The following is a 9131-nucleotide window of genomic DNA, read 5'->3' on the forward strand; positions in this document are numbered from 1 at the left end:
CAAGATGTAGACCTCACAGTAATGATGAATAATCTGCAAATGATGCGGTAGATGTCACCAATACCTTGTGATTCCAAAACATCAATTTGAAGAATTCACTTTGAATTTTGCATCCATATTTGTAAGAAATTGAAAATCTCAATTGCAAATAAATGTATTAATCTCGACATGTAACGAACATGGAGATACATACATTCCGAAATGCATCTCAGTACTCAATAGATATACACTATTATTGTAATGAATAGTAATGATGTTGCAAACTTGATGTTCAAGTGAAAAACTTGAATTGCATGGACCTCAAATTAAGTGAGATGATCTTATATCAAGTTGCAAGATAATTCAACAAAGTGAATTAATATTTGCGAGAGAAAATTAATCTCAATCGCAGTGAGATTGTTTCGTGAGAGAAGAAATTCTCAATCGCAAATCAGTATTGTATTTAACAGGTCTAAAACAGGGTGAAATCACTGCTAGAACAATTGCAAAATCACAATTAAAACAAGTTTTAACCTATTCAAAAACCTACACGAAGTCAAGGACCTACTTCACTTGGAAAAGCTGAAGACCCGCAAGGTCAAGAAGGAAGGAGCACTCGGAGGGGAGTCAACCATTGCCTTCCTTTTCAGAGTCGTCGTCTGACCGCGGAGAATACATTGAGCTACTCACCGCTTCACCAACAAAGAGGCGCCATGATGGACCGATCCCATCTCCCACACCTCTGAAGGAGGAAGGTACTAATGAGGATGAAGACGAAGATCATGTTGAGCCTGGATATGAGACCGAGCAGTCCGCCGCTTAGAGGAATATCTTAGGCAATTAGGTGTCTCCCCATGCGTAGTTGAGTCCGTGTATCGGTTCATGAGAACCATGAGTGTTGTGTGATCATGTATGATGCAAGCCACATTTCTGCCTTAGGCAGCTCGTAAGCGACTACATCAGTTGTTTTAATTCAATGCATTAGGTTTCCCAAAAGCCTTTGTTTAACCCGCACACTAGCACAATACCAAAACCCTGTTATTTAAGAATTTCACCCCTTAAGATTCCCCAAACAATTCTACATATTGACGTATCTTCTCCCCTAACAGGATGGTGATTTCAACACGCACCAGAACCTTCGACAACCCCAACTCTGCCACCTCTGGCCACCAGCAGGGAACCGGTGGGAACGCTCAAGCTGGAGATCACCTCGAGCAGCAGCAAGGCGATATTCCTCCGCCACCGCTTCCTCCGGAGAGCCTAACAGTGGCTCAGTTCCTCCAAGCTCTCCGAGAGGAACGTTAAGCCAACAATGACGCCATCCAACAGTTGGCTCAAGTCTTGGTGAACAATCCGCCACAAAACGGAAATGGCAACAGTTGCTATACTCTGTCTGAGTTTATGCGGACTACGCCCCATATATTCACGGAGACAACTGAACCGTTGGATGCCGATGACTGGATACGCACCATCGAAGACCTCCTCGTGCTGGTCAAGTGCACTGATGATTGCGAGAAAGTCCATTATGCTTCTCACTGTCTCCGAGGCACGAGCAATGCTTGGTGGGACGGGTTCCAGACCATGCGAGAAGGGCAAGCTATCACTTGGGCAGTATTGAAGGAAGGATTCAGCGCTGCTCACATTCCCCCTCGAATGATGACCATTAAGAAGCGGGAATTCTGAGCCTTGAGGCAAGGCAGTGGAACCATCAAGGAGTATCTGTAGAAGTTTAACCTCGTGTCAACATATGCACCGGAAGACGTCAACACTAAAGCCGCAGAGGTTGAACTCTTTATGGAACGACTACAGCGGTCGCTCCAGTATCAGTTGTTTGTCTATGAATGTCGGACCTTCTGCGGTCTGGTGAACAAGGCCCTCATGTTCGAGGATAAGCATTGTGCAATGGATGATACCCGTAAGTGCAAGATGGAGGGTAGTGGAGGACCAAGTAACCCATAGCCACGACCATGGCAGTCAACCCCAGCAAGACCCAACTATCAGCAACAACAGTACAAGGCACCAATGTTTTGCCAAAACTACAAGCCCCAGCAGCAAGTCAACGCCAAACCAGCAATCAACCCGCCCTATAACAGTGGAGTCAAGCCCAACATCCCAGGGTAGGTTACCTGCTTTTGATGTGGTCAGACTGGGCACTACTCCAGGCAGCGCCCCAACAAGAAGCCCGATGCACCGTGCCCCAATGCGCCAAATCAAGGACAAGGTCAAGGAGTGCCAGGCAGAAACCAAGCACCCCGCAATCAGCAGTACCACAACAGGGAATGTATTAATCACATCTCCACAGAAGAAGCACAAGAAGACCCAGATTACATTCTGGCTACGTTCCTCGTCAGCTCCACCCCAACAACAGATTGTTTGATTGTGGTGCTTCACATTCTTTTGGTACTCAGAAGTTTGTGGAAAAATATGGTTTGAAGCCTACCCTACTTAATGGGCAAATGGCAGTACATACCCGGGAGCAGTGCTGAGGACCAACCGAGGATGTAGAGGAGTCCGGATCAATATTAATGGGATAAGCTTCACAACAGATCTCATCGTCATAAAATCGCAAGGCTTGGAAGTGATCCTTGGAATGGATTGGTTGGCCAAGCACCAGAGCATCTTTTGGCTGTGCCAAAAGGACTATTACCATGACAAGCGACCAAGGGGTCAAAGTCAAGTATGTCCCTGAGCCTACATACACTCAAGTCCCTCAGGTAAATTGCCTATCGCGAGAAGAGTTGGACCAAATACCAATAGTCTGTGAGTACCCGAACGTCTTTCCTGATGAGCTGCCAGGGATGCCTCTTGACCGAGCCATCGAGTTCATCAATGAGCTCATGCCCAGATCAAGGACTATCTATAAGAAGCCTTATAGGATGGGATCCGAAGAGCTAGCAGAGTTAAATAAGAAGTTGGATGAGCAACTCAGGAAGGGATTCATCCGTCCTGGTGCATCACCTTGGGGATCACCTGTTTTGTTTGTGTCTAAGAAGGATGTGATTATAAGACTCTGCGTCGATTACCGTTCTCTTAGTGAAGTCACGATCAACAACAAGTACCGACTCCTCAAGATTGAAGATCTATTTGACCAGCTAAATGGAGCCAAGATATTTTCTAAGATCGATCTGCGATCTGGATATAACTAATTGAAGATCTGACCCGAAGACATACCGAAGACTGCATTCGTGACCCGGTATGGTCTATACGAGTGCACCGTCATGTCATTTGGGTTGACCAATGCCCCAACATACTTCATGTACTTCATGAACAAAGTCTTCATGTAATACCTGGATAATTTTGTCGTTGTGTTCATCACTGACATATTAATCTTCTCCAAGTCCGAAGAAGAGAATGAGCAACACTTGAGGTTAGTGTTGGAAAAGCTTCGAGAGCACCAGCTTTATGCCAAGTTTAGCAAATGCAAATTCTGGCTGCACGAAGTTGGATTCTTGGCTCATACCATGACAACATATGGATTGGCTGTCGATCCCTCCAAGATTACCACGGTAACCAACTGGGAATCGCCAATCGATTTGAAGGAAGTGAGAAGCTTCCTCGGACTCGCGTGACACTACCGCAAGTTCATGGAGGGATTGTCCCGCATCGCTCGAACAATGACCCAGCTACTGAGGAAAGGCAAGAAGTTCGATTGGACGCCGGACTGCGAAGAAAGCTTCCAGGACACTACTAGAAAAAAGGTTGTTAGTGGCGCACCTATTTTGGCTATTAATGGTGCACTATAGGTGCATCACTATTATCACGCCACTACTAATAAATAGTAATGGTGCACGCCTGGTGCGCCACTGTTAATCTACATAACAGTGGCGCACCACCTGGTGCACCATTACTATCCCAGAGACTAATGGCACACTTTTAGATAATGCGCCACTGGTGTGTTTATTCATGTGCGCCACGAAAGTGCAATTTGGTGCGCCACTACTATGAATATTAGGATTTTTTTTTTGCTTTTCTGATATTTGCACAGGTTACAAAATACATTACAGCACACAATATAAACAACACAACTTATAAAAAGAAGATTTATCAAATACAAGAGAAGATTACTCTTCGAATAGAATTCATCATATTAGTCACCGAATTCAAAATACCGAACAAAGTTAGAACATTAGAAGTCTTGAGACCGCGAGTAGAAAGTTTGTCTTCACATTACAAGTCGATATCTAAACTACCATCACATAGAAGAGGGTTGCGGTCACGATGAGCATCATCGCGATGAAACTGATCTTCATCCGGTTCCTCCTCCGCTACCTCCTCTCTCCCGCTAGATAGAGCGCATATCTAGCTTCCGCCTCTGCCCTAGTGGTGTACCCTTTGTAACTGTTACCGCTAAAACGGTGAACCTGTCTCCAACACTCCTCCTAGTCGTCGTAGACTCCGGGAACCTTACCCTTGTACACGACATACGACGGCATCTCTATGCACTAGACAAACAAAACGTTAGTAGCAATTCATAGATAATATATAAGCAATATATAAGTATGCAACAAAAGGATCGGAAGAGAAAAGCAAAACATTAATAGCATGATTCATGGTCCTACTAATAAATAGCATCGATTACATATAAGTTGAACGACTGTCCAAACTAAAGAGACATACAAGTTCATTAAAGTTTAATTACAACATGAGCTAATCGATATTTCAGAACTACATAGCATTAATACTTTCTACTCGACTCAGGGACCGGAGCGTGGATGAAGCCACCGTCTTTCGTGATGATCATGAATGTGCGGTCGTTGTCAGCCTGCCTTTGTAGCGTTGTGTCTATTTCACTGTTGGACGGTTGACAGTTGAGGTAGAACTGACGCGATCTAGGAAGGACATCTTGATAGATGATTTCCGCAAACTCTGACTAGATGCGAAATATTTCTTGTATGATGTCCTCGTCCTGGATTGCTGACAAGTGTGCGACCCATTCTTTGAGATCATTTGGTAGCATACGGTGATGTCGGTCCCGTACGATCGCCCGCATGTGATGGAGGACGTAGTAGGCATCTTTCTGACTGCCAGGCGGCTGCTTGACGCATGGGAACGTCATTACATGGGTGAACACGTGCTTATCGTACCTACAAATTTGCCTCCTGAAGGTGCCTCCAGATTAGGCTTAGCCAGGGAGGGCATCATCAATAACTTTCTTGATATTTGTGTAGTCTTTCTTTGACTGACGGTCCGAGTCGAAATACGTGACCATGGAATATTTCGGCCTTAAGAGGACGAGTGTGCAATGTGTGTCATTGCACAAAACACGGAATGTTTGAAAAAAAAGAACGATCGAAATCTAAGAAATCATATGTTACGGGGCGGTGAGGGGATGACTTACTCGGAAAAGTAAGGCGCGAGGAAGTTATCCTTATCTGCGTTTGCCAGAACGACGCCTTCGAGGTATGAACTCACGACTTGCCGGTCCCCAGCGCTGCCCAAGATCTTGGCACGCATGTAGAAGGGGTCGACTATCATGGTGTCTGGGGTCTTGTCTCTAATGATCCGCATCTCCATACTGAGTGAAAATAGCCGAATGATGGTGTAGTGCAGCGGATAAAGGTTAAACATAGCGAAGATCTCATCAAACCGCAGGACGATCATACGTCCGATGGTGCTATCGACAAAGCCCTTGCCCTGTGGCTCCTTGGCCACGAAAACCGGGTATGCCACATCATTATCGGAGAGACGCCGCTTCTCCATGTAAAGAACACCGTCATGCATACTCGGCATAGCACCAGTTGCAGCATTGAGCAGATTAGTCGGTAGCATCGACCTACCCACCACATGCACCCTCCTCGAGATATCCTTAGATATTGTTGGCCTGTCCTGAGCACGGATCGTACTTGGTGCCGGCTGGCTCGCACCCTTGTTATTTTTTCTTTTCCATCCACTCTGCTTCTTATGCTGTAATGGGATCGAGTTCCGCTCAAAGACCACCTTCTTGAGTGTGTTGGGGCTGATAATATTTCACACCTCGGCTATTTGAGTCTCGGTGAAGGCAGCAGCTCGAGGCGTCTCCTGAGAACTGAACAGACGACGCCTGTTGCAATTGGGTTTCTCCGTGATACCAGCTAGATCGCAATCGTCTTTTGCAGGGTTGGGTTCTTCAGAAGGAGGCTCCAACAATTCGTCACCGTACCCATGTTCGTGTTGGGCAACGTCGCATGGGAAACAAAAATTTTCCTATGCGCACGAAGACCTATCATGGTGATGTCCATCTATGAGAGGAGATTTAGATCTACGTATCCTTGTAGATCGCATAACAGGAAGCGTTAAGAAACATGGCTGATGTAGTGGAACGTCCTCACGTCCCTCGATCCGCCCCGCGAACCATCCCACGATCCGCTCCTATCTATTGCTGAACGGACGGCACCTCCGCGTTCACTACACGTACAACTCGACGATGATCTCGGCCTTCTTGATCCAGCAAGCAAGACGGAGAAGTAGATTAGTTCTCCGACAGCGTGGCGACGCTCCGGTGGTGGTGAAGGATCTACTCCTGTAGGGCTCCGCCCGAGCTCCGCAGAAATACGATCTAGAGGAAAAACCGTGGTGTTTGTGGTCAGTCTGCCGTGGCAAAAGTTGTCTCAAATCAGCCCCAAAACTCCACTATATATAGGAGGAGGGGAGGGGAGGCTTGCCTTGAGGGCCAAGGCCCCCTATGGTGTGCCGGCTAGGAGGTGGAGGAGTCCACCTCCAATCCTAGTCCAACTAGGATTGGAAGGTGGAGTCCTTCCCTTCCTTCCCACCTCCTTTTTTTCTTTCTCTTTGATTTTCTATCCTTGGCGCATAGGGCCCTTTTGGGCTGTCCCACCAGCCCACCAAGGGCTGGTGCGCCACCCCTAGGGCCTATGGGCTTCCCCGGGTGGGTTGGCCCCTCCCGGTGAACATCCAGAACCCATTCGTCACTCCCGATACATTCCCGGTAATGCCCGAAAACTTCCTATATATCAACCTTCGTCTTCGGACCATTCCGGAAACCCTCGTAACGTCCATGATCTTATCTGGAACTCCGAACAACATTCGTTAACAACACATATAACTCAACTATACTAAAACATCGTCGAACCTTAAGTGTGCAGACCCTCCGGGTTCGAGAAGTATGTAGACATGCCCCGAGGTACTCCTCGGTCAATATCCAATAGCGGGACCTGGATGCCCATATTGGATCCTACATATCCTCCGAATAACTTATCGGTTGAACCTCAGCGTCAAGGATTCAGGCAATCTCGTATGTCATTCCCTTTGTCCTTCGGTATGTTACTTGCCCGAGATTCGATCGTCGGTATCCGCATACCTATTTCAATCTCGTTACCAGCAAGTCTCTTTATTCGTTCCATAATACAAGATCCCATGACTTACACTTAGTCACATTGGTTGCAAGGCTTGTGTGTGATGTTGTATTATCGAGTGGGCCCCGAGATACCTCTCCGTCACACGGAGTGACAAATCCCAGTTTTGATCCATACTAACTCAAAGGATACCTTCGGAGATACCTATACAGAACCTTTATAGTCACCCAGTTATGTTGTGACGTTTGATACACACAAGGCATTACTCTGCTGCCAGTGAGTTATATGATCTGATGGTCATAGGAACAAATACTTGACACGCAGAAAACTATAGCAATAAAGTGACACAATCAATATGCTATGTTCATAGTTTGGGTCTAGTCCGTCACATGATTCTCCTAATGATGTGATCCAGTTATCAAGCAACAACACTTTGCATATAGCCAGAAAACCTTGACTATCCTTGATAAACTGGCTAGCCAACTAGAGGCTTGCTAGGGACATTGTTGTGTCTATGTATCCACACATGTATCTACGTTTTCATTCATTACAATTATAGCATGGATAATAAACGATTATCTTTAAACAGGAAATATAATAATAACTATTTATCATTGCCTCTAGGGCATATTTCCAACAGTCTCCCACTTGCACTAGAGTTAATAATCTAGTCCTCACATCGCCATGCGATTTACATTGTAATAAATCAAACACCCATACAGTTCTGGTGTTGATCATGTTTTGCTTGTGGAAGAGGTTTAGTCAGCGGGTCTGCCACATGCAGATCTGTGTGCACTTTGCAAATATTCACGTCCTCTCCTTCGACGTAGTCGCGAATGAGGTTGAATCGTCGCTTGATGTGTCTGGTCTTCTTGTGAAACATTGGTTCCTTTGCTAAGCCAATGGCACCAGTGTTGTCACATAACAGAGTCAATAGATCTAGTCCACTTGGCACAACTCCAAGATCTGTCATGAATTGTTTCATCCAGACACCCTCCTTTGCGGCCTCCGAGGCAGCCATGTACTCCGCTTCACATGTAGAATCTGCTACGACGCTCTGCTTGGAACTGCACCAGCTTACCGCACCCCCATTAAGAATAAATATGTATCCAGTTTGAGACTTAAAGTCATCCGGATCGGTGCCAAAACTTGTGTCGGCGTAACCTTTTACGGCGAGCTCTTTGTCTCCTCCATACACAAGAAACATTTCCTTAGTCCTTTTCAGGTACTTTAGAATATTCTTGACTGTCGTCCAGTGATCCACTCCTAGATTACTCTGAAACCTGCCTGCCATACTTATGGCCAAGCTGACGTCTGGTCTAGTGCACAACATTGCATACATGATAGAACCTACGGCTGAATCTTAGGGGACGTAACTCATTGTCTTTCTATCTTCCACAGTTGCTGGGCACTGAGCCTTACTCAATTTTATACCTTGTAACACTAGAAAGAACGCTTTCTTGGACTGATCCACTTTGAACTTCTTCAAAACTTTATCAAGGTATGTGCTTTGTGAAAGTCCTATCAGGCGTTTTGATGTATCCCTATAGATCTTAATGCCAAGAATGTAGGCAGCTTCTCCTAGGTCCTTCATAGAGAAACTTTTATTCAAGTAAACTTTTATGCTCTCCAAAAGCTCCACGTTGTTTCCAATCAGCAATATGTCATCCACATATAATATTAGAAATGCCACAGAGCTCCCACTCACTTTCTTGTAAATACAAGATTCTCCAACCAGTTGTATAAACCGAAATGCTTTGATCACCTGATCAAAACGCTTATTCCAACTCCGAGATGCTTGCACCAGTCCATAAATGGATCGCTGGAGCTTGCACACTTTGTTAGCATTCTTAGGATCGA

The sequence above is a fragment of the Hordeum vulgare genome, chromosome 7H (genome assembly GCF_904849725.1).
Source record: "Hordeum vulgare subsp. vulgare chromosome 7H, MorexV3_pseudomolecules_assembly, whole genome shotgun sequence".
Taxonomy (NCBI): domain Eukaryota; kingdom Viridiplantae; phylum Streptophyta; class Magnoliopsida; order Poales; family Poaceae; genus Hordeum; species Hordeum vulgare.